Source organism: Notamacropus eugenii, chromosome 5 (assembly GCF_028372415.1).
Source record: "Notamacropus eugenii isolate mMacEug1 chromosome 5, mMacEug1.pri_v2, whole genome shotgun sequence".
Lineage (NCBI taxonomy): Eukaryota > Metazoa > Chordata > Mammalia > Diprotodontia > Macropodidae > Notamacropus > Notamacropus eugenii.
In genome coordinates, this window is record NC_092876.1 from 229,203,527 (window position 1) to 229,225,512 (window position 21,986).

General features: G+C 37.5%; 1 protein-coding gene across 9 annotated transcripts in view; it reads right to left on the reverse strand.

Annotated features, from left to right (window-relative positions):
* STK39 (serine/threonine kinase 39) overlaps nt 1-21,986 on the reverse strand; it is a 320,433-nt gene that overhangs the window by 29,575 nt on the left and 268,872 nt on the right. The gene's annotated exons all lie outside the window — the stretch shown is intronic.

Here is a 21,986-nt window from a genome sequence, read left to right on the forward strand (position 1 = left end):
AGCAATATCACAGTTAAATGACAACTTCTAGCTATGTGAATGAGGGTATGAAACAGTCTGTGCTTGAAAAATATTGTGCCTCTCATGCTTAGTTCATGTGGAGTCAGACATGACTGAACGACCAAAAAACAACTTTCATGACACTCAAAGTCATTGCTGAGCCAACAATTTGAGCTCATAACTCTCTATACCTGATAATTTGTCCTTAACTTATTTGGGAACTCCCCTGATAATTCATGTGCTTCATGGTTCTCACTTTATAACTTGCTTCTCCTTGAGTAAAACTGTTGTTATTTTGTAGGGTTTAATTTTTCAAGTATCTTATGTTCAAAACCTGATAGATCCCAGAAGTCTTGAACTCCAGCCATCTTCCCCCACCAGGGAATTCAGACTAATTTCAAGGTAAGAATCAATGAAACACAATTAAGATAGTAAATCTACTACCAAGAATATTATAACATACAATGTGTGCCAATATCCAGTGGAATGAATTTTAATTATTTATTGTTTTCAACTATAAAGTCCCTTCCATTCCACTTTTGCCAGTGATTAAGAGTTGATATCAGGGTCTCAATGTCCTTATCTGTAAAATGAAGGGACTGCATTAGATGATCTAATCGGCAAGGTCCTGGCCAACTCTAATAGCCTCTTATTTGATAACCAGGTGGACAGGCTGTTTTATCACTATCAATCACATTCATAAACAGGGCTGATTTTCTGGAAAATTTGAAAAGACAGGCCAATTTAGCTCATCTCAGTGTTATTTACCCCTAATTATTCATCACAAATTGGAAATGTAAAAAAATTACAGGTAGTGCTTTAATTTAAGAGTATGGAAGAAATATGCCATCAATCAAACATTAGGGACATGTTTCAACACTAAAAAAAAACTATCTTGATCAAGTTTTATCCAACTATAAATTTAGATGGAATCTATTTGTAAACTTGACATTAACAGAATGTTAGTTTAATGTTAGGAAGATGCAATGGTTCTGAGAACACAGGCAAGTTGATGGATGATTCAAGTAACAAGTTCAACAAATGTGGAAGAACCAGTCAAAGGGTTAAGAACAGGCAATTAAAAAAAAAAAAGGCCCTTTAACATTCAATGGATCATGCAACAAGGAGCCAACCTAGCTCTAGAAAAAGTATACCAACACAATCACATTCAAAATGCAAACTCACCTTAACAAAGGTGTAACTGTTTTGGAGAACAAGAGCCAGGGAGGAAAGTGGCACTTAAAGAAGATATACAGGCTTTATAAAGACAAATGTGTAAATAGGTTCCATAGGAACTTGCTCGTAGACCAATGGCATTTTGGCAAGGTTACGCAGATGATTTACTTCTGGATGACTAAAGGTTCGGTCAAACGTATACCTCCTAGAAGTTAATCTGCCTACAGAAGCACAATGAATTTTTCAAACATGTACCCAATCTGCAGTTGCAGCTGAGGCTTCATTTTGGCATAGGTCAGGAAGGAATATTGACATTAAGCTTTTAATGAGAAATGGAGAGATAAAAATGATGAATTCATTCCTACATAATGTAGTAAAAAACGATTACACATCTAACTTTGTGTTTCTCAGACATAATTCTGAAATGTAGAAAGAAACCACTGGAATGCTCATTTATACTTGGGCCATAAATTTGAGAAATTCTGTAAAAGTTCGAACACCACTACCACTACTATTACACTTCTGACTACTGGAGAGCAAAAATGTTCAGGATATTATGAAACTATCCATACACATGTATGTGCATGTGTCCAACACACATACATACACAACACATAATAAAATAAATTGAAGGCTTCATAAGCAATTCAGCAAAAGCATCTGAATGTATAGTTTGAACCAAACATCAGATGCTAGGACAACAGAAATTACTGGTCATTGGTTTCAAGAAAATGCCAAAAATAATGGTCACTTAGAAGAGAATTACTGAACTGATCAGGGTAAAGCGGATCAATGGGATAGAAACATAAAGAATTCCCAGTAACACTCCCAATAAATGAAAATTAATTTATATAGAGTATCACTAAGTTCCCTGAATGTAAGCATATGCTTTAGAAATATTTCTGCTTTTTCTAGATGAGATTTGTTCCACTGGTTTAGCACACCACTGATCCATGCCTCCTCAGTAATTTTTGTTCACATTCTCCCATAAATGCTCCAAAGAGGACCAACCAACAAACATTTTTAAAAGTCTAGCTATACTGCAAAGACCAGGGTTAAGAGGTAGAGATACAAAAGCAAAAATCTACCCAAGGACTGGAAGGCCTTCCTTTAGAAAATCTTACATTTCATGGTAATCAATACAGCATTTGGGTTGTTATCCCTCATGAATCTAGCTACATAGTCCTTCATTTCCCCTTTTCTAAGAATATATTCCTGTTTGATACCCCTTATGTTGCACAACTTTCCAAATGTAATTTTGCCTGCTCTTTTCCTTCTACCTTATTCTGGGCCTTGCTGTAGATACATGTACTGACAAGAAAATTCAAAGGACAGCTTATCCAACAACATGGTATCCTCAGGGCAACAGGCAATTCCACCATCTTCCTCCCAGTTAGTTTTCCCTTTGTTGAATGTTAGGCCCATAGTATCTTTCTTTTGAGTGGCCACAGAGGCTTTAGAGTGAAGTCCATGTACCACCTCATCTACAAACAAAAGCATCTAAAGGCCCTCACCATCTATAGGAAATCCCTTTGCCACTTGAGACTTTGAACAGGGCATCTTTCTCGACAATGGCAAACAGGATAGCCTTATACACTGTTCGAAAAAATGACTGGACAAAAATCACCTGAACTCTGAAAAATTTATATATTGCCCTATCTACATAACAATATTCTTTCTTTGACCATCCACCTTATTAATTTACTCCCTGTTTCTGTCATGTAAGGGGATACAAGTATTTATATACTTCTAGATCTTTTCTAGTTTCCTAACTCATTGATTCCCTTAAAATGATAAAAGGGCCCTACGTGATATCTAACATCTTATAACTCACAATTAGGTACACACAGAAGGTTGGGGGTTCTGGGTACTATCATCAAACAATGTTGAAATCCTAAATGGACCCAGAGAAAATTAATTCTATTCCCTGATACGAAAGTAGTAATGGCTTGAAACTTTTTGTACAGAAGCTTCCTAAAAGTTATTTTATCTGAGTAATAGATATGAAGACAGGAGAACAGATGAAGGCTAGCTGTGTACATGGGAAGGAGATGGGAGACAACACCAGTCCATGTAGTGAACAGCAGCTCAACAGCACTGAAAGAATACTTTAGGAAAAGCTAAGAAACACATGTAATCTGCTGACACTTACTAAGCAAGTTTATATTGCAAGATCTCTGAACAAGATGCTTAATTAACCGATTTCAATCTTGCCACATGACACAGTTTGATCAAAGTAGGCCCCTTCCCAAAGAGTGAGAACGAATAATGAGTCCTTAAGTGCAGACCCTTGAGTGGCAAAGTAATTTCCCCAAACTCTGTGTTCATCCTTATCTGGCCTGTTCACGATTAGTATCCATCCAAAGGTACCTAAGGTCAGCTTACCCTAGATCATTTTCAAGGGTCTGGATCCTTTTATCCTCTTGAGTATAAAGCAGAGCTAAATCTAACTATTTTGGGACTACTCAGAGTCAGCCTGCAATTCTGACTGGGACTGCTTTTCTGGGACTATGACATAAACTGCTTAAACCATATCCAATAACAGTACTGGCAGTGAAGTGGAAGTGGCACATATAGGTAAACTTTTATGTGTCTGTCATCAATAAATGCTGAAGTCAGATCACCTGAGTGTGGGATTCTGTCCTTTCTTCAAACACCAGACCAGATTAAACCAACATAGAACAAGAATTCCATATCCCAAAAGATGCTCAGCTAAAGATGTACAATTTCATTCCTTCAGAAAATATAATTAAATTAAGATTTGAGAAAAATAAAGTGTGCCAAAATGGTTTCTAAAAGATCAGTTTTCTATGGTTTGAATTCTTTTTGAAAAAACATTCAAATTTTAAGACCCATGACCTGAAATGAAGAGGAAAAAAACCAAACAAATCCTTGCAGGTAAGGATATGGTTCTGAATACTAAATACAGTTAATAAGTCCAATCAAATACCAAAGACATAAAAAAGTATAAACTGGTTCTAAAAGAAGGAGATCCTCTAAGATACACACACAAACCAAAGAATCAACCTTCTAAGTACAGAAATCTTAAAGGATAGTTTCAGTTTCTGTGATACTCTGATGTTCCTTGATGATGAAAAAAGTACAATCCAGAGATAAATTTTAAAGGACTTTGTTTGTGGTAGGGCTCACTTATTATCAGGGCGACTGGAACAACAATCAATCACCCAATAAGTACCTACTGTGTGCCAGGCACTAGACCCAGCATTTTGTACTAGACACAAAGACAAAAATGAAACACTTCATTTCCTCAGCGAGCTGACATTTTATTAGATCTTGAGACAATGTAAGAAATTTGCTGAGGGTTATAAGAATTATTAACATGTAGAACAAAGAGAATGATGGAAACAGGAAAAGTGATTTGCTGAAGACAGCTGGAAAAGAGTAAAGAAAACCACTTAAAATAAAGATCATATGAGACTTCAGGGCCCAAGTTTGATTCAAATTTCTCACACTGTTGAGGTGTGTAATGTTAATGGAATGGGAAGATCTTTCCCACCCCTGCTTTGAGCTTGGGCCCAGATAATCGCTGTGATGGAGCCTGAGTCACATGGCATGGGAGGAGGAGTTTGCTGAATGAGTGGAGCAGGAAGTGAGAGTGAGGTACAGCTGGGAGAGAGTAAGGTAGATCTGAGGCAGAGCAGTAGGCATGAGTGAGAGGAGGAATTTTACCTAGGGGAGCTTATTTGTAAGGAGGCCTAGAGGAAGGAAGGCTTGGGGATGCTGTTGCTCCCTGGATTGGTGATGTGTATAAACTTCTTTGTTACCATGCTGGAATTGGTTTTCTGGTATCCAAATAAATATTTTGATTTTGCCTTTGAGGAAGAGATTTATATTTTGTGAATTTACTCTGGAAATATGCATGCATATTCATAGCACCTGCTATGGATATAGCATTGGCTCTACAAAGTGCTACTTTCACCCATGTGGACTTCTTTCTGATGTGTGTTGATACTGTAGACATGCACGTACCCAGAAGCCCCTAGTTCAGTTTCTGAAGTGTACTGTGAATGTTGCATCTGGTCTAGATACAGATGCTAAAAGGCTAACTCCTGGCCAAACAACTCTAGCCACTCTGGTGGTAACTCTCTCACTGGAGGAGAATATTTCTTTAGACAGATTCCCCAAAGGCTAAAAAGTCTGGCTTTGGTCTGACAACCTTTAGTTTTCAGTTTAATGATAAACTCTTACCACTAAACTATAAATTATAAACTAAGAGATGGAAGAGAAAGACAAGGGAATATATGCTGGTGCCCATGACAATAATAAAAATGCACACAAACTATTCTGAAGTCCTACAACTGTTTCTTCCAAGGCCAAGCACACTTTTGTGTTATGAGAAAATGGAACTTCATATCTACTAGGAAACCAACCCATTTTTGTTAAGTTCTATCCATTTTCGTATAGTCCTCAAATATGTATAACACAGGCTTGTCAGTAAATATTTTCCCAGTTAGTCAGCAAAGGAAACAGTCCAAAGTGGGGTAAGAGTAAATGTAAATGATAGGCAGTAAAGGTACTTGTGTTGATAATTATCTTTAAGGCTTCAATTCATATGAAAATTCAAAGAAACTACAAGTGCTATTAGTTCATATTCTAGAAACCTGGAGAAAAAAAGCTGTGTATCTGAGTAGTACCGATTAAGTGTCAGAATAAGGGGTCTCCACTGGTAAGCCAAGGGGTTCTGTCCAAGATTTTTCCTATTTAATAATTTTATCTGTGACTTTTATCCAACATCAAAGTCACGCTTACTTATCAAAAAAGATGTTAAAAAAGATGACACAAAGCCAGGTTTTAAGGCTGTGATAGATAACAACTAAGATATAAATAACTATATCTCATTATTTTAATAGATTTATAATATCATTGATATGAATATGAACCTCAGCTTTGCAGATTACAATTCATCTCTTCCTGGAAGACACACTTGTCTGTGGTTTCCTATAAAACCTCTCTGGGTGGTCTTCTCATTGGCTGGTATCCTTCCTTTAAATTTCTAGACATTAGATGAACACCAATGAAGTATATGAACTGTCCTTTTCTAGCTGCATGATCAAATGGCCTCCATTTCTGGTCACATATTTCTCTGAGGATATCGTTTATGTTGCTACTTGCAAACATATCTTACAGTCTGTCTTGTGTAAAAATGTGCTAAAAATAATAAGATGATATTTAATAAGGACCAACATGATCTTCTGCATTTGGGGCTATAAAAATCAACTTTACAAAATGCAAATTGGGGAAAACTTGGACTTGTTTGCAACTCATATGAAAAACATCCAAGAACTGTGGCTACTCCAAAGAGACAAAAGAGTGATGTGTGTGTGTGTTAAAAAAGAAAAACAAACAAAAGTAAACTAAACTAAGCACCACATTTTAAGAGGGAAATTGATTATCAGGAAAATTTCAAAAGGTTAAACAGAACTGTTGAAGGGAATAAAAATAGTAATAACAATGGCTAGCATTTACATAGCACCTTAGGGTTGGCAAAGCACTTTACAAATATTACCTGACTTTACGCTCACACTACTCTGGCAGGTAGGTGCTATCATTATCATTACCATTTTACAGATGAGGAAAACGAGGCAGAGAAAGGTGAAGTGACTTGCAGAGTCATACACCTGGTCTGAGGTTGGATTTGAACTAAGGTCTTCCTGATTCTAGGTTCAGCACTCAATCCACTGTTCCACCTAGCTGCCTCTAAGGCCTACAAATAAGGAAGATAAACATAATCATTTTGAACCTGGATAAGAGAAAAGCTACCTAAGACTTAACAGATGCCCTTCAGATGTCTATTATCACATTCCAAGAAATGAAACTGATTATATGCTAACAGATAGGAAATGATCAGTTGTCAATGTGAAAATCACTTAATTAGCTATCTGTTAATTGTCAAGACCACTCACATTAGCAAAACAGCAAAATCTGAATCAAATTAACAGAAAGAATAAAAATAAGGGTAAGAAGCTAAAACAACTCCAAACTGACCTATTTATATAAGCTACTGATGTCGAAACATGGTGTCAAAACAGCAGACAATAAAAACCAACAAAGACTACTACCATTAAATAAAGAAGTTTAACTGATGTAAGCCAATCAGCTCAATGAGAATACTGCCCAAGTCTATAAAGACCTTAACCAAAACACACTTCATCTTCTTGAGATGCAAAGAGAAAGACTTTAGAACACAAATTCATCTGTTAAATCTAATGGAGGAAATTCAGGTGAAACATTATGAAAGGTAACACACCATAAAGCAGTGAAGAACAGTGGAGGGGGAATAAGTTCACAAAAAGCTTGTTAAGAGACCCAATGACACGAGATTGTTCTGAAATCATTTAACCTGAAGGTAAGGCCAGATATGTAAAGATGTCTACAATAAGCTCTTTTCTCTATGGGGGGATGGGGGGTGGGAGGGGAGTGGTAACACAAAATTGTGGTCTCTAATATCACAATCTCTAATGTGCTATAGGAGAAAAAAGAAATAGCACTAAACAACCAAAAAAAATGTGGAAAATATAGTTGAATTAGACCAATCTCAAACAGGAGGTCCATGCTGTGAATAACACAGTATTTAATGACTGATTCTCAAGGTAATTTCCTAAGGGGAGAACATCAAAGGCTTGGTGGAAAAAAATGAAGCATGTTATTATCAAAAAAGCTGATCAGAACAACAATAGTGAATACTGAATATATTATAAGTAATATAATATGTTGATATATCATAACAGAATACCAATACTAACTCATATGCCTATTTTCTCATTTCTACAGTTTTTTTAAATGAGAATAATTTACACATAAATAGACAGGCCTCTCTGACAAAGGTATGAAAAAGGAACAGACAAGTTTTGCAAATGATATTTGACAGCAGACCACACTGTCAGTTACATAATTGACAGAAGGATGCAGATAACACAAATTTCCATTGTTCTTACTGTTTGATAGCTACAAAAAATTTAACTCTGTAAAGCAAAGAGGAGTATTCTAATAAGGTTTGTCCTATGTTAAAATTATACTTGATTTTGATACAGCAGAAATAATTTTGCTTTATGGCCCTTCTTATTGCTGTCAAGGTAGGCATAAAACAGGCAGATCTACACTTCAGTGCAAACTATAATGCACAGAAGAATGGACAATTCGCATTTCTAGTCTCTAAGTAGACAATCGCTGCAGGTAGAAAATGAACTGGGTGCAGAACTGAAGAGAGGGATTAAAGTGGATAGTATTATGTTTGTGAAGTTGTGTGCAGAACTCTGCATAAGCCCAAACTTTTCCTGAAACAAAGATCCTATTTTTTCCCTTTTTTTATTTCCAAATTTGTTGATTTATTTGGTTTCAGTTTTCAACAATCATTTCCTTAAGTTCCAAATTTTCTCCTCCTCCCTCCCCAAGATGGCATGTAATCTAACATGGGTTCTGCATACGCATTCCTATTAAACACATTTTCACATTAGTCATGTTGCTTAAAAGAATTAAAACAAATGGGAGAAACCATGAGAAAAACAAAACATATAACAAAGGAGAAAACAGTCTGCTTCACTCTGTGTTCTGACTCTCTGGATGTGGATGGCATTTTGCCTCATGAGTCCTTTGGAAATGTTTATGTCCTTGCATTGCTGTGAAAGGCTAAGTCTATCAAAAATAGTCCTCGCATACTGTGGCTGTTATTGCATATAATGTTCTCCTGGCTCTGCTTCACTCAGCATCACTTCATATAAGTTTTTCTGAAGTCCTCGCATTCATCATTTCTTATAACACACTAGTATTTCATTACAATCATATACCACAACTTGTTCAGCCATTCCCCAACTGATGGGCATCCCCTCAATTTCCAGTTCTTGGCCACCACAAAAAGAGCTGCTTATATTTTTGTATATTTGTGTCCTTTTCCCATTTTTACGATCTCTTTGGGTATTGCTGAGTCAAAGGGCATGAACATTTTATATCCCTTTGGGCATAATTCCAAATTGCTCTCCAGAATGGTTGGATCAGTTCACAACTCCACTAACAATGAATTAGTGTTTCAACTCTCTCACATGTTCTCCAACATTTATCATTTTCCTGTTCTGTCATGTTAGCCAATCTGATAGGTGTGATGTGGTACCTCAGGGTTGTTTTGATTTGCACAAAGATCCTATTTTTAATGGTGTACTTCTAATATGGCTGCAAATCACTGACTGACACAGAATAACAAAGAAGGAAAGTTGAAGGACAATGCACAGGTAGGGCAATGAAGGGGCTCAACTATGAGTGTGACTAGAGTGTAACTTATTTCCAACAAAAATTATGCAGAAGCAACAATATAAAAGATATCATCCAAAATCTTTATGATCAGGAACATGAGGCAGTCTGATCATGAAGCAAGTGTAAGTGCTAATGCATGAGGAGCTGATGGGTCCACCCACCTAACATCAAGAGATCTAGAGGATGGACCTCAACCTTTTGGGTGGACCCTCTAGAGAGGCTATTTTGGTGGACATGGAAGACAATACACAGTCTGAGAAGACAAGTATGGTTTCTGATCTGCACCACTGGATGGAGAACATACACTGATAAATTCACAGATCAACTGGAAGAACAAGATATTACTTATCTGTTGTTAAAGAGGGCCAATGAGATAAAGTCTGTAAACTACAAATTCTTAAACATAAGATGTTACTATAATACTGAACTGTTTAGGTTAAAATATCATCATTGCTAATGTGAATGTTTGCCAGCTCTTTTCTATCCCTTCTAACCCAAGCACTATTACTGACTCTGATTTCTTATCAGGGAAGCACAGCAGAAAGTGCAGTCCCTACATCCTCAAGAAGAGGCTGAAGGAGGAATGGTGCAGGTGCTCCAAAACCTCAACTGGATCACTAACAGCTTTGTAAAGCACGTGCACTAATAGTTAAAATAACTAGGACAGGGGTCACTGAAACAGATGGCTTCTGGCTCTCAGCATCAGCACACTTGACAGTCTGCTTTAATTTTGGCAACTAGCTGCAGAAAAATTAACTTGACTTACCTTCAATTACCCTGCTTGGGATAGAAGGTTTATCTGACACTTATAAACACAAATATTGCATGTACCTGATACAAGTAAAATGGTAATGGTTCTGCTTTAAGGGTTATTTTAGCATGAGCTCTTATTCATGTGAAAACAAAGTAATATTATAGCATGGGAAATATATCTCACCATCAAGACCATAGGCTATGCTTGCTTCATGTACTATAAAGTGTAACTTAAATATTAAGAAAGAGCTTGAGGTTAACGTGTGAGCTTTGCTTTTGCAAGGAATTCTAATTTTTCTTTGATAGAATAATTGGATGTGGGCTATTACTAGAAGGTATCTCTGAAGTTCTCCTGATCCTCAAATATTAAATTACTATGAATTACTTTTCAATGCACCAAAGCTCAAATGAGCCTGGGTAGTGAAATATTTAAACTCAGTTATCTCTAACACCCTCCAAAGCTATTTTCCTGTCCCTCTCTGAACTCGCCTCACATTAGAACTAATGGAAATTATGTAGAGGTAGTGAAGGGACAACATTTAGAATGAAATACCCAGTTAGGTTTTGTGTAGGGTGAGAATAAAATTTAAGGGGAAAGTTTGTTTCCTATCTTTGATGATATATTTAAGGGAAAAAAAATCAAAAAAAGTGCATCCAAGGCCCATTTTCCCTACATGGTTTTGTTGATACAAATTCTCATGGAAGATGTGTATTTCATCTGACTGATGATTCCCAACTGAAGGGATCGATGATGCCCAACTGAAGGCACTCCTTCCAAGGGTACAGATCACAACCTATCTGCATTCCTCTTCCTGTATGAGATATACATCTGCATGTAAGCAAGATTTTGTTTTCCTTTTTAGAGTGTAGTTTCTCTAGATTTATGGCCTTCGCAATGTCTAGTTTCCAGGTGTCAGATAATAACCCCCAGAATAGCCCCAAGGATCCTAGATAGTAATTCCTAGAATCATAGTGACAGACAGTCCTACTGAGGCTGCACAGTGAGATATAGGGATGATATAAGTAATATTTATTATGCTTGTGCAGAATGACGATATTGCTAGTTAACTTGTGAGTTTAATGTTGGCAAGATGCCATCTTTGTTTGTTGCCCTATAAAGCAAGTGGGCACTGGTCACTGAATGGGAGATCTTTGTGAGCATTGACTGGCTCCCATTGAGGCTTGAGGGAATTTAGAGGAGTTCACAAGCTGTGCCTGTCTCGATTGACCCCACTGAGACACAGAGGTAGTTGCCTCCCACTGCCCTCTCCTCACCGGCCCCTGAGAGAAGGGTGATTAGGGAATGCTATAGGAGTTGAAACTCCTATTTTTAGCAACTCTCTTGGGAGAAGACTAAACTAGAATAAAGTAACATTATTAACCCCTCCGAAGCTGTCTACTTGTCTGACCAGATCAAGAATGAACCTGTTAGAGGCTAGAGTTCACAAACTCCAGGGCCTTTTGTGTGTTATCTGTGAAACAACATCCCCTATATCTCCAGCTCAAGTCTCTCTCATGAATTCCACTCTTATAATCTCCAACTACCTATCCACATCTTGCCATCAATTCTCCATAAGGAATGTACTCCACATGCTGAGTGAGTTCCTCCAGATCATCTGATACTGTGGGTATGTGGGCTCTCCATGGGCTATCTGGTGACCAAGTGAGGAAGTGCAGAGACAGAACAGAGGCAACTCAGGACAGAATCTTGAGACACGCTTATTGTTGTAGTGTGTGATATGAAAGATTAACGAGCAAAGCAGACTGAGAAGGAACATCACAAAAACTAGAGATGAGAGGGTCCAGGAGTATAGCCTGGTGAATATGTTCTTCTTTTGCTGACAGACTGAGGATTCAGAACAGATCATTACATATGGCAATTAAGAGATCATTAATAAATTTGAAGAGGTGTTTTGGTTGAATGATGAGATTGCACTGACAGACTGCAAAGTGTTGACAAGTATCTTGACAAGTACCGGTAACAAGTACAGGCAGCTTTTTCTAGGAGTTTGGTTCTAGGGGGAAGAGGAGAAGAGATGACAATACCTTGAAGTACAACAGCCAAAGCGAAGGTAAATAAAAGTAAGACAGCAAAGAATAAACAACTCCAGAATCTTTTCCTTTGACTGGGATTGCCATATTTTGATGACAAGTATAAAGAGGTGACCCTATTTCACTCAAAGATTTTTCAACAAAAAAAAACCAGGGAATACACATATTATGTTTCAGTAAAGTCACTGTAGACTACTTAGACTATCACAGCAAATGCGAAAGCTCAAAATCAATGTGGCCCTCCTGGGAACCTGGAATGGAAGAAGGCTGCATTTGCTGTTCTTATTCCTGGTCTCACAATTTCTCATGACTGACCTGATTCCCTTATAGTGGATACTCTGAAGCTTTTCTATATTTCAAAAGAAAACAACATAACCCCCCAAATCTGCCTGCCAGGTCTAGTGGAGAGGTCTCACTTTGCAACAGGTTGGGCAGAGAAGATGTAAGTAAGGCAGAGCCCTGTACTCCGATTCCAATAACTAATTCTAGTTTCCTTGCTGCAAAACCCAGCCGGACACCTCAGTGACTAACCTTGCTCAACAGGTTACAGAGATAATTAAGAAAGAGATGGTGCCTATACTCTGGTAATATAACTGAAAAAATGTGTGCTGGAAAAACCCCATCATGCTTTTATATCTTCCAGGAGGCTATCAGTTAATGTCTCTTCTCCAAGACTCAGAATTAATTAGCAGTTAAAATATCCACATATAAATAATTTTGGATGGTAAAAGCACAACAAGCTTCAAATTTAAGAACCCAAGCTTAACTGCTCATAACTAGGCTCAGCAAATACCTCTTCTTTATTTTCCCAAAAGGGTACCAAATGAAAGGCACAAAACCAAATTTGAGAATTTTATAATTCTGAGCACCAAGTCAGTTAGCACGAATCAAAGTCTAAAGAAATAAAGGAGAAGACAAAAAGAAAGTTAGGCACTGAGTCTCAAAGAACTACAATGAATTTTGTTTCTTTGCTCTCCCACTAACCTAGTTGGGAAATCAAGGGAATTTGGTGCAGAGGGAAATCAGATTGAGGCAGTAGATGATTGTCTCCTATTCCACATGCTGAACAAGTAAGAGCATGGGTTTGGTTTCAGATTGGAGACTGGCATTGGTGAGCACACTGGTCAATGCATTAAAAGCATAAAAAAACCTGCTTATACTGTATTCTAGGCACCAAACTATGTTTAATGGATGACTGAAAATTTGTACAGCCTCCAAAAAGCTGGAGGTGGATGAAAATAAACATACAGACAGAACTTATATTACCAAGGATCTATAAAACATTCAAACGTTTCTATCAATGAACGAGAGTTTGCCTCAATCTGGATTCAAATGGAATACAGGAATATGCTCTGGGACTGCAAAGTGACTTCACTGGAGGACTGGTCCTACTAATAAGATGATTTAAGGCTTATAATTAGCAGCAGCTCATAAAAGTTACTTTGTGAGCAGCAGGGGTGAGCAACTATGGATTCTTTGTTGCTCAAATTGTACTACAGATTGACCAAAGTGTCAGATGAGTCAGACAAAGCTTTGTCACAGCTGAGCCTGAGGATGAACAGACAAAATAGAGAAACTTAAAATCACACAGAGATCAGGAGTCTACTGATACATATATCCCCTTCTTCAAACTTCTCATAGACTTTTCCTAGGCCTTTCTTTGGCATTCCCCTTTCCCCCGCCCCCACCATTTCATAGATCTTTGTGTGCAGCTTATCCATCACATTTCAAGTTCTTTTAAAGAAAGGTTTGTGTTGAAATCTACCTCTCTATGTCACCAGGGCTTCATGCAATGCTTTGCACATAGCAGGTACTTAAAAAAAATTTGATGAACTGAATTGAGCTGAAGGTGTGTATAGAGGGGAAAAATCTTGGCCTGGCTGGGTTCAAAGCATTGCTCTGGTGATTAGATATTATGTAATGGATTTGGAGTCTGGGAGCCAGGGCTCCAGCCCTGGCTTTCCTACTTAATAAGTAAGCTCTGTAATCTTAAACTAGTCACCGAATTTCTCTGGGCCTATTTCCTCATCTGTAAATAAGGGAAAGGGTATCAATTCCTTGTGCCTGAATCAGATTAAATTGTAAGTGGGAAATGTTTAACAAAATAAACAAAAATACAACATGACACAGGTAATGTCAATTTGTGGCTTTCTGGCCTTCAGGGACCCAATTCTATGTGAGTTTGACACCACCTTTCTAAGGTATAGTCTGACTATGCCTATGCTCTAAATAGAAACAAACAGGAGGTCCACACGTGTCCCACGACATTCCCAAGTGTCCCCTGAAATGAATCAAAGTGTAATTGGGAAATACTTAACAAAAAAAAAAATACAACAAAACACTGATAATACTACATTTTAAAACTAAGTGAGTATGTAGATCCTTAGGTATGAATTGGTGTCTCTCCACTCCTGCCTTCCAATTTGTGCCTGACATCACTGTGAATAGTGACACTAGCTGCATCATCTTGAGAAACTTAATTTGTCTCCCTGAACCCCGGGGAAGTAAAATGCTTTTGGAAAATGTGGGGCAAACAATGCTTGCACTCCTTACCTCAAAGAGTTATAGTGTGGGAAGTACTTTATAACACACAAAGAACCAAATAAATGTGTGCTATTGATATCATTAATACTAATAATGGTGACCCTTCGCTATGTTCTGATTTAATTTTTTTTAAGGGAACTGAGCTCTACAACCCACTGACAAATTGAGTAAGACACTACACCATCTCTCATCTCTGCTTCTTTGCCCCAGTTATCTGAGATACCTTGAATGTCCTCCCCTCTCCAAGTGTCAGGCATATACTGGGCATCACCTTCTACATCAGAGGTTCCTAATCTTTTTGAGCCATACACCCCTTTGCAGGCTGGTGAAGCCTATGACTCTCTTCTCAAAATAATGTTTTAAAATACATTAAAAATACATAGGATTGTAAAGGAAACCAATTATATGTTATATAATATATAATTATTACAACAATATAAAATAATATATGATGTATTATAAATGCTGCTAATATCTATATCTAGATATAAAATATCTAGATCTAAAACGCCGACTCCTCTGTTTGACAAGGAGGTTTTCCTGACACCCCAAATGCTAGTGCCTAACTCCAAAAATAGCTTGCATTTAGCTATGGTGTGTTTCTGTTTATTCTCCTTAGATTTATTCTGAGAAGACTTTTATTTATTTGTTGTCTCCTCCATTAGAATGCTGACTCCCTGAGGGTGGAGACAGTTTCCATCTTTGCATCTGTGTACCATATACCAAGCACAATGTCTGGCATTCAGTAGGTTCTTAATAATTACTGATTAATTTGACTGATAGTAGTAGCAGCAGAAGTAACAACAATTATCACGGTATTGGCTGACATTTGTAGCTACGAAGCACAAGGTATCATATATTCAATTCATCATCATCCCATTTAAGCCTCAGAACACTTACAATTTCTAAATAAACAATAATGAAAGAGTTCATTAGAAAAATCAGGGTTTGAGAGTTGTGCAGCAGAAAAGATTCATTGTCCCAGGATTCAGAATCAGAGCTCAATGAGGGAAATTGTAGGTGTTATGATATGCTTTAAAAGAATGATACAGAAGCAGCTTTTAGCTTATGTCAATAACAGTTCCAGTTTCAAAAAATTCCACTCAATCCCCAAACTCAGGTGCAGGATATAAACTCTATCCCCAATTCTGCCAAAATGCGTGCAGGGGGTTTTCTCTCCATTTTACAAGAGGGGACAAAACTACACAGTCAAACAGGCAGCAAGAGCAAGGCACGCACACCAAAAAAGAATTCTTCTGTAGGCTCTGATTCACTTTTCTGATTCAAGGAAATTCAAATTCCTGGGAAAATCAGAATTTAAGTCATTTTACATTTGTTACCCTCTCTTAATCCCTGAGTTTTGTGGTTTCTGGGGACAGAGGGTAACTCACTCTTTCTCCCACTCTCTACCCCAAACCCTTGCAATATAGGAAGACCTACCTGTCGAAGTTTACACTGTATTGACATAGTTTTTTTTTAAAGATTTCACACCATAAAAGAAGGCAATGTTGTACCAGGTCTTCACTGGAAGTTACTCAGTGGAATTACTAAAAAGAACTTCCCTTAAAAAATATTTGCTTTGAGGTTTTCCTAACAAAAATCTTTCTCCTGAAACCTTTAATTTCACTGAGTCCTCAACTTATCTACAACTAAAGAATTAGAAGTTCATGCTTCTGAATCTGCAAAATTAAAAATAGTGATCTTTTATAGGACCATAGCTTTCATCCTGAAAGGCACTTAAGAACGTATCCAGCCCAGATCCCTCTTTTACATATCAGGAAACAGCTGAAGTGACTTGTCAAAGGTCACACTAGTAAAAGTGGCAGAGGTAGCCCAACAAACTCAGTCACTCCTACTCCAGAACCAGGACTTTCCTGCATTAAAGTTTAAAGTATTATTTCTGGGCACTAACTTTTAAAAGCTGACTGTGTGTTTTTGCCTTATCTGAGTACCAGAAACACTTCTGAGAAGTTGTAAATAAGAGAAAACAGAAGCTTGGGTAATGAAAAGTGGGACACTACAGTTGGCATCTTCAGCAGCAAGACTTAGAAAAAAGAAAAAAGTCCTAAAAGATTGTTGGTGATGCCAGGAAAAATATTCCCAGTTTAACTCCAATAAACAGAATACTGCACACTAGTGATACCTCTTCTCCCAAGGTGCCTGCAATTCTTAATAAACCCCAAGGTACTCACTTAATATGTGGCCAACTCCTAAGCATAAATCACTTGGCCACATCTTTACTAAATATGAGCATGACTAAAAATACAATAGCATTCAGGGGCTGCATGCTTAAGGGTTTTCCAACATTTGGAAAAATTACAAACTTTAATATTAAAGCATGATAGTGAGACTTGGTTTGGCAGAGCAGTTCAGGTGATAAGAGCTGACCTCTAAGTTTTCTCACTAGTAAATAAAAATCACAGTATTAATGATTAAACTGAATATAAGAGGCCCCAAGAAGGCTTCATTGTCAAAACAAGTTCTCTCTTCCCCAAGTCTTTCACCAGGAAAGTGACCTGGGGTGTCATAAGTTCAAAACTGCACATCCCAGATTGAGATTTCCTAACTGCTGCTAGGGTTGGCACAGTACCTAGCACAAGCATCCTCACGTTCCACAGTGATCCAGGATTGTGTTTGCAGCACACCCTGGGAGTGAAGATACTTGGCCCATTAAATAAAAATATGTAAGGTTTGAGTACTTGCCTGAACAGCAATACTAAGCTGTTTTGTTTGTTTTTTAATTAACAACCATCCCTACTTTTCAGTGTGGTACAAATTTCTATTAACAAGACTATATCATCCGACAGCTATGTGACACTGGGCATTTAAGTCAGTCAGTCAGTCAGTCTTCTCTCTCTCTCTCTCTCTCTCTCTCTCACACACACACACACACACACACACACACACACACACACACACTTTAAAGAGAAGACAGGAGCTTTAAAGCAGAATTAAAGAGAAGAGACCAAGTATGCTAGCAAAGCAAAGAAAATCTGCTGCTTCCCTTTCAGATAAGAGATTCAGAGATGAATATATAAAAATTACTTCAAAAGGCTATGCCAGACAGTAATTGAGCCAGAAAAAAATGCCCTCCCAATCAAGTAAATTCCCTTTCTGGCAGGCAATGAGCAGAAGCAGGCAAGGTGTATGGAAGATTACCTTCCTAAAAAATAAAGGTTCTGCTTATATAATTATAATGACCAAGTCTTGCCTCAGAAAAGAGAATAGACAGCATTTTATCTATCACTTTAAGGTATGCAAAGTGTTCTCTAAGTATTCCCTTATTTCATCCTCACAACAACCCAATATGTACTATTACTATCCTAACTGTCATATATGGAGAAGTTGAGGCAGATGGGAAATAAATTACTTGCCCAGGATTATACAGCTAGCAAATGCCTGAGGTTGGATTTGAACTCAAGACTTCCTAACTCTATCCACTGCACCACCTAGATGCCTCAACTACCTTGATTCCCTTCTTTGCAGATATGGGAAACAATGACTGTGGGAATACTCTTGGACAAGGCTATGATATCTTGGTTGATTTTGCTGATTTTTTTCTCTTTTTACTTTTTAAAATCTTTGCTACAAGGGACAGTTTGCTCAGTTTGAAGGACAGGAGGGAGGTTCATTTAGAAGTAAACATCATGTAAATAAACAACTGCGACCAGTAATAATGATAAGAACAAAGAGCATCTATGAAGCACCTGCTTTGTGACAGGCATTGTTCTATGCACTTCACAAACATTACCTCATCTGAACATCACAAAACCCCTGGAAGGCAGGTGCTATTATTACGCCCATTGCGCAGTTGAGGAAACTGAGGCAGACAGTTTAAGAGACTTGCCCAGGGTCACAGAAGTGTTAGAAAATGCAAAGTGAGATTAAAACAAAAACAAAACAAAGTTTCTTGTAAAACCGTATAGTTGTGAGAGTTGCCACAAGTTCTGTGTGTCCCCAAATGCCTCATATAGTATACATTAGTTGAATGAGTGAAAAAGCCTTTATTAAGAGCCCCCTGTTGTTCAGTTATTTGCAGTCATGCCTGACCCTTCATGACCCCACTGGGATTTTCTTATAAAAATACTGGAGTGGTTGGCCATTTCCCTCTACAACTCACTTTAGTGGCACTGTGCTTCATACTTTACAGATGTTACCTCATTAATCATCACAAAAACCTTGGAAGGTAGGTGCTATTTTACAGCTGAGTAAACGGAAGCAAACAGGGTTCAATGACTTGCCCAGTCACACAGCTAAGTAAATGTCTGAGGCCAGATTTTTAACTGAGTAAGATGAGTCATCTTAACTCCAGGCCCAATGTTCTGTGCACGATGGTGTTGGATATCTGCCCAAGCACCATGGTGGTCAATACAACTGGATGGGTAAAGAATCTGAGGTTAGCCCAGAGAAGTTCAATGACCTGTCACACGGTAGAGCGGAGTCAGGATTCCACCACAGATTTTACCCACTCCTCCCTCCCTAGTTCCATATTCATTCCCCATAGCATGGTGATGAACAGAACTTGTTTACACAAATCTGCAAGTAACAGCAAAGGGTACTTAGTCATTTAGACTTAGTGCACTTAGACTAATATACTAGTTTGATGAGCTAGAGTCAAATGACTTTAAAAGGGAATTTTATATAGGTCACTACAGGGCCATAGTAAAAGGCAGTATCAGCACCTCTTTCTAAACTTCTGCTGTTTGCTGGGAATGTTCAAGGGCTCAAAATAAACATACACATGCTGATGATACTGTGGGTGAATCAAGTACTTATTAAGTGCCTACTGCGTGCCAGGGCACTGAGGGATTTCATGGGTTAAAACACAATGGTGTGATTCTAGAAGGCCCACTGCCAACTGGCTTTCACCTACCATTTCCATCTAAAACCTCTCTCCAGTAACTTTCCTTGCTGACTGCAGCTAAGACAGAATGAGCTGGCTGGGCAGGCCAAGAAACTGTCTCTTGGAAGAGTATTTGAAGATGCTCTGCTTGCCACACCTTGCTCAGCAACTTGCAGGATTTATTAAAAGGAGCAGGAAGAATCTTATGTTTCATAAGGTTTTTGCAGAACTTGGGATTATTGTTTCCTTGGACACATTAGAGAGAAGCTGGATTTCTGCAGGCTTCAGCTGAAAAGAGGAATGTCATTTATCAGTTCCTTTCAATCAGAAACCACACCTCTCACTGAAGCAAGGTTAAGCAAACTAATCTTTTTCTCCTATAGCCTTTTTTATTTGGGAATACCAAGGAATTTGAGAGCTTGCATATTGCCTTTTCTAAGTCAAGACAGAACCAGACACAATAGGCATATTTTCACATTACATCTTACTCTACATTTTTGCACCTTTAAAGTTAAATTTGGATTCCTTAGCCAATAATCACTCAGGGGGTTCATCAATTTTATCATTTCCCAATTATGCAAAGCAAAAAGTCTTCCTAGAAGGCACCTTTAATGGTACAATGACAGTTGGCTTATTACTCGAGTCTATAAGCAATGCATTTCATTTCTGTTCTACTCTTGTCTTTGCAATAAGGCAATCATTTCATGTCCCTATCAGTCTCCTCCTTCAATCCAAATTCTGTTTTATGAAGGTATGGAAACCAAAGGCAGATTACCCTGGAGCTAGGTATTGCAGATTTTGTGAAACCTCCATTTGTTACTGTTTCAGTAAAAGTCATAACATTCACTGGTCCGTAGCATATGGTTTTTTCCACTATTGCTTTTTTTTTAGGGCTTTTCATTCCATCATAAAAACTTACTTCAAGATTAAAAAAAAAAGAAACCACAGAAATCCATTGGAAATTTATTTTTTAACTAATTCAAACTATTCGATGAGATAACTGAAGAAAGTTCACCACCTCAAAAACCCTTTTATTCTTTTCTGCAGAGTTCCTGACAAACACCACCACAAATTTGAAACTATAACTTGAACTCTGCAGTCTTGAAAACAATAGATTCTGTAGCACTTCGAGAATCTTGTCTTTGAAATTTCTGTTCTTGCGCAATTGAAAATTATCCTTTTTTTCGTAAAGGCCATGTTGTGGGACATGTGATTCGTTCCAGAAACGTAATCTGCTCACCCTTGTAATACTTTAATTGCTGATCAGATAGTCAGACCTGATATATCATCTACTATAATAGAAAACACGAGTAAGTGCAGACCATTTCTTGTCATCCATGACAGAAGACTATATCACCATGATAACCCCATTTTAAATTACTTTAATTCATTTCAGCACCACTACATAATGAATATATGTAGAAACCTGGTTATATTCTCAAATATAGCACACATGAAAGAATATTATTATTACAAAGAAAATAGTAAAAGAGCAAACAATTTTAGGAGTAGGAAGGATGAACAATTAAAAAATGGAAATGGCTGTATATTACATTTTTTAAGAATATATGCATACACATATTATTAGCTATCCTGGGACAAAGAAGGTAAACTGAAATAGGAGAAGTACCTTAAGTGAAATTATGTACAGGAAATATATAACACAGATCTTTTCTCACTCATTTGTTGCTTTAACAACATTCTTGCCAGGCAGGAGAAAGAGCTGATCATTATTTGTTTATTTTTTAACGACTGGTGCTTTTTATTTTAAAACCCAATTCATTTTGTTTCCATCTGAATTCTAGCTGCCTGAGATCTTTGTTGGGAGAGAAACACTTCAATATTCACTGAGGTGGCTTTTTCCTTTTCAGTTTTATGGGTAAACCTGGAGATAAGATATTATTTTCTTGTTTTTTCTGCACAGATGAAAGTATTTTAGCTTTTTCAATGGACTAACGATTTTAATTTAAAAGAACTCTGAACCAAAGTACAGAGTAGCAACTTTAGTTTAACAGCTCATTTTCTCAGTCTTCACCTAGAAACCAATCGGAACAAAAAAAGTCACAGGATTCCACAATGGTTAGATAGCAGAATGAAGTGTGACAGATAGTACAGTTAACTTCTGGAGGGCCAAAATCAATACATTTGCAAAGGAATAATTAAGTACATAACCAATCCGTGGAGTATCTACTTTAGCTCACAAGAACTTAGAGAATAATGTTACCATTTGAAATGCTTGGAGAAAGTGAAAGTTATCCTCTCTTTGCTTTTTGTGATATAATTTGGGTCACAAGTATGATTCATCGGATGCTGAGTCACCCCCAATTATAGTTATTTCTATAAGAAAAGCAGA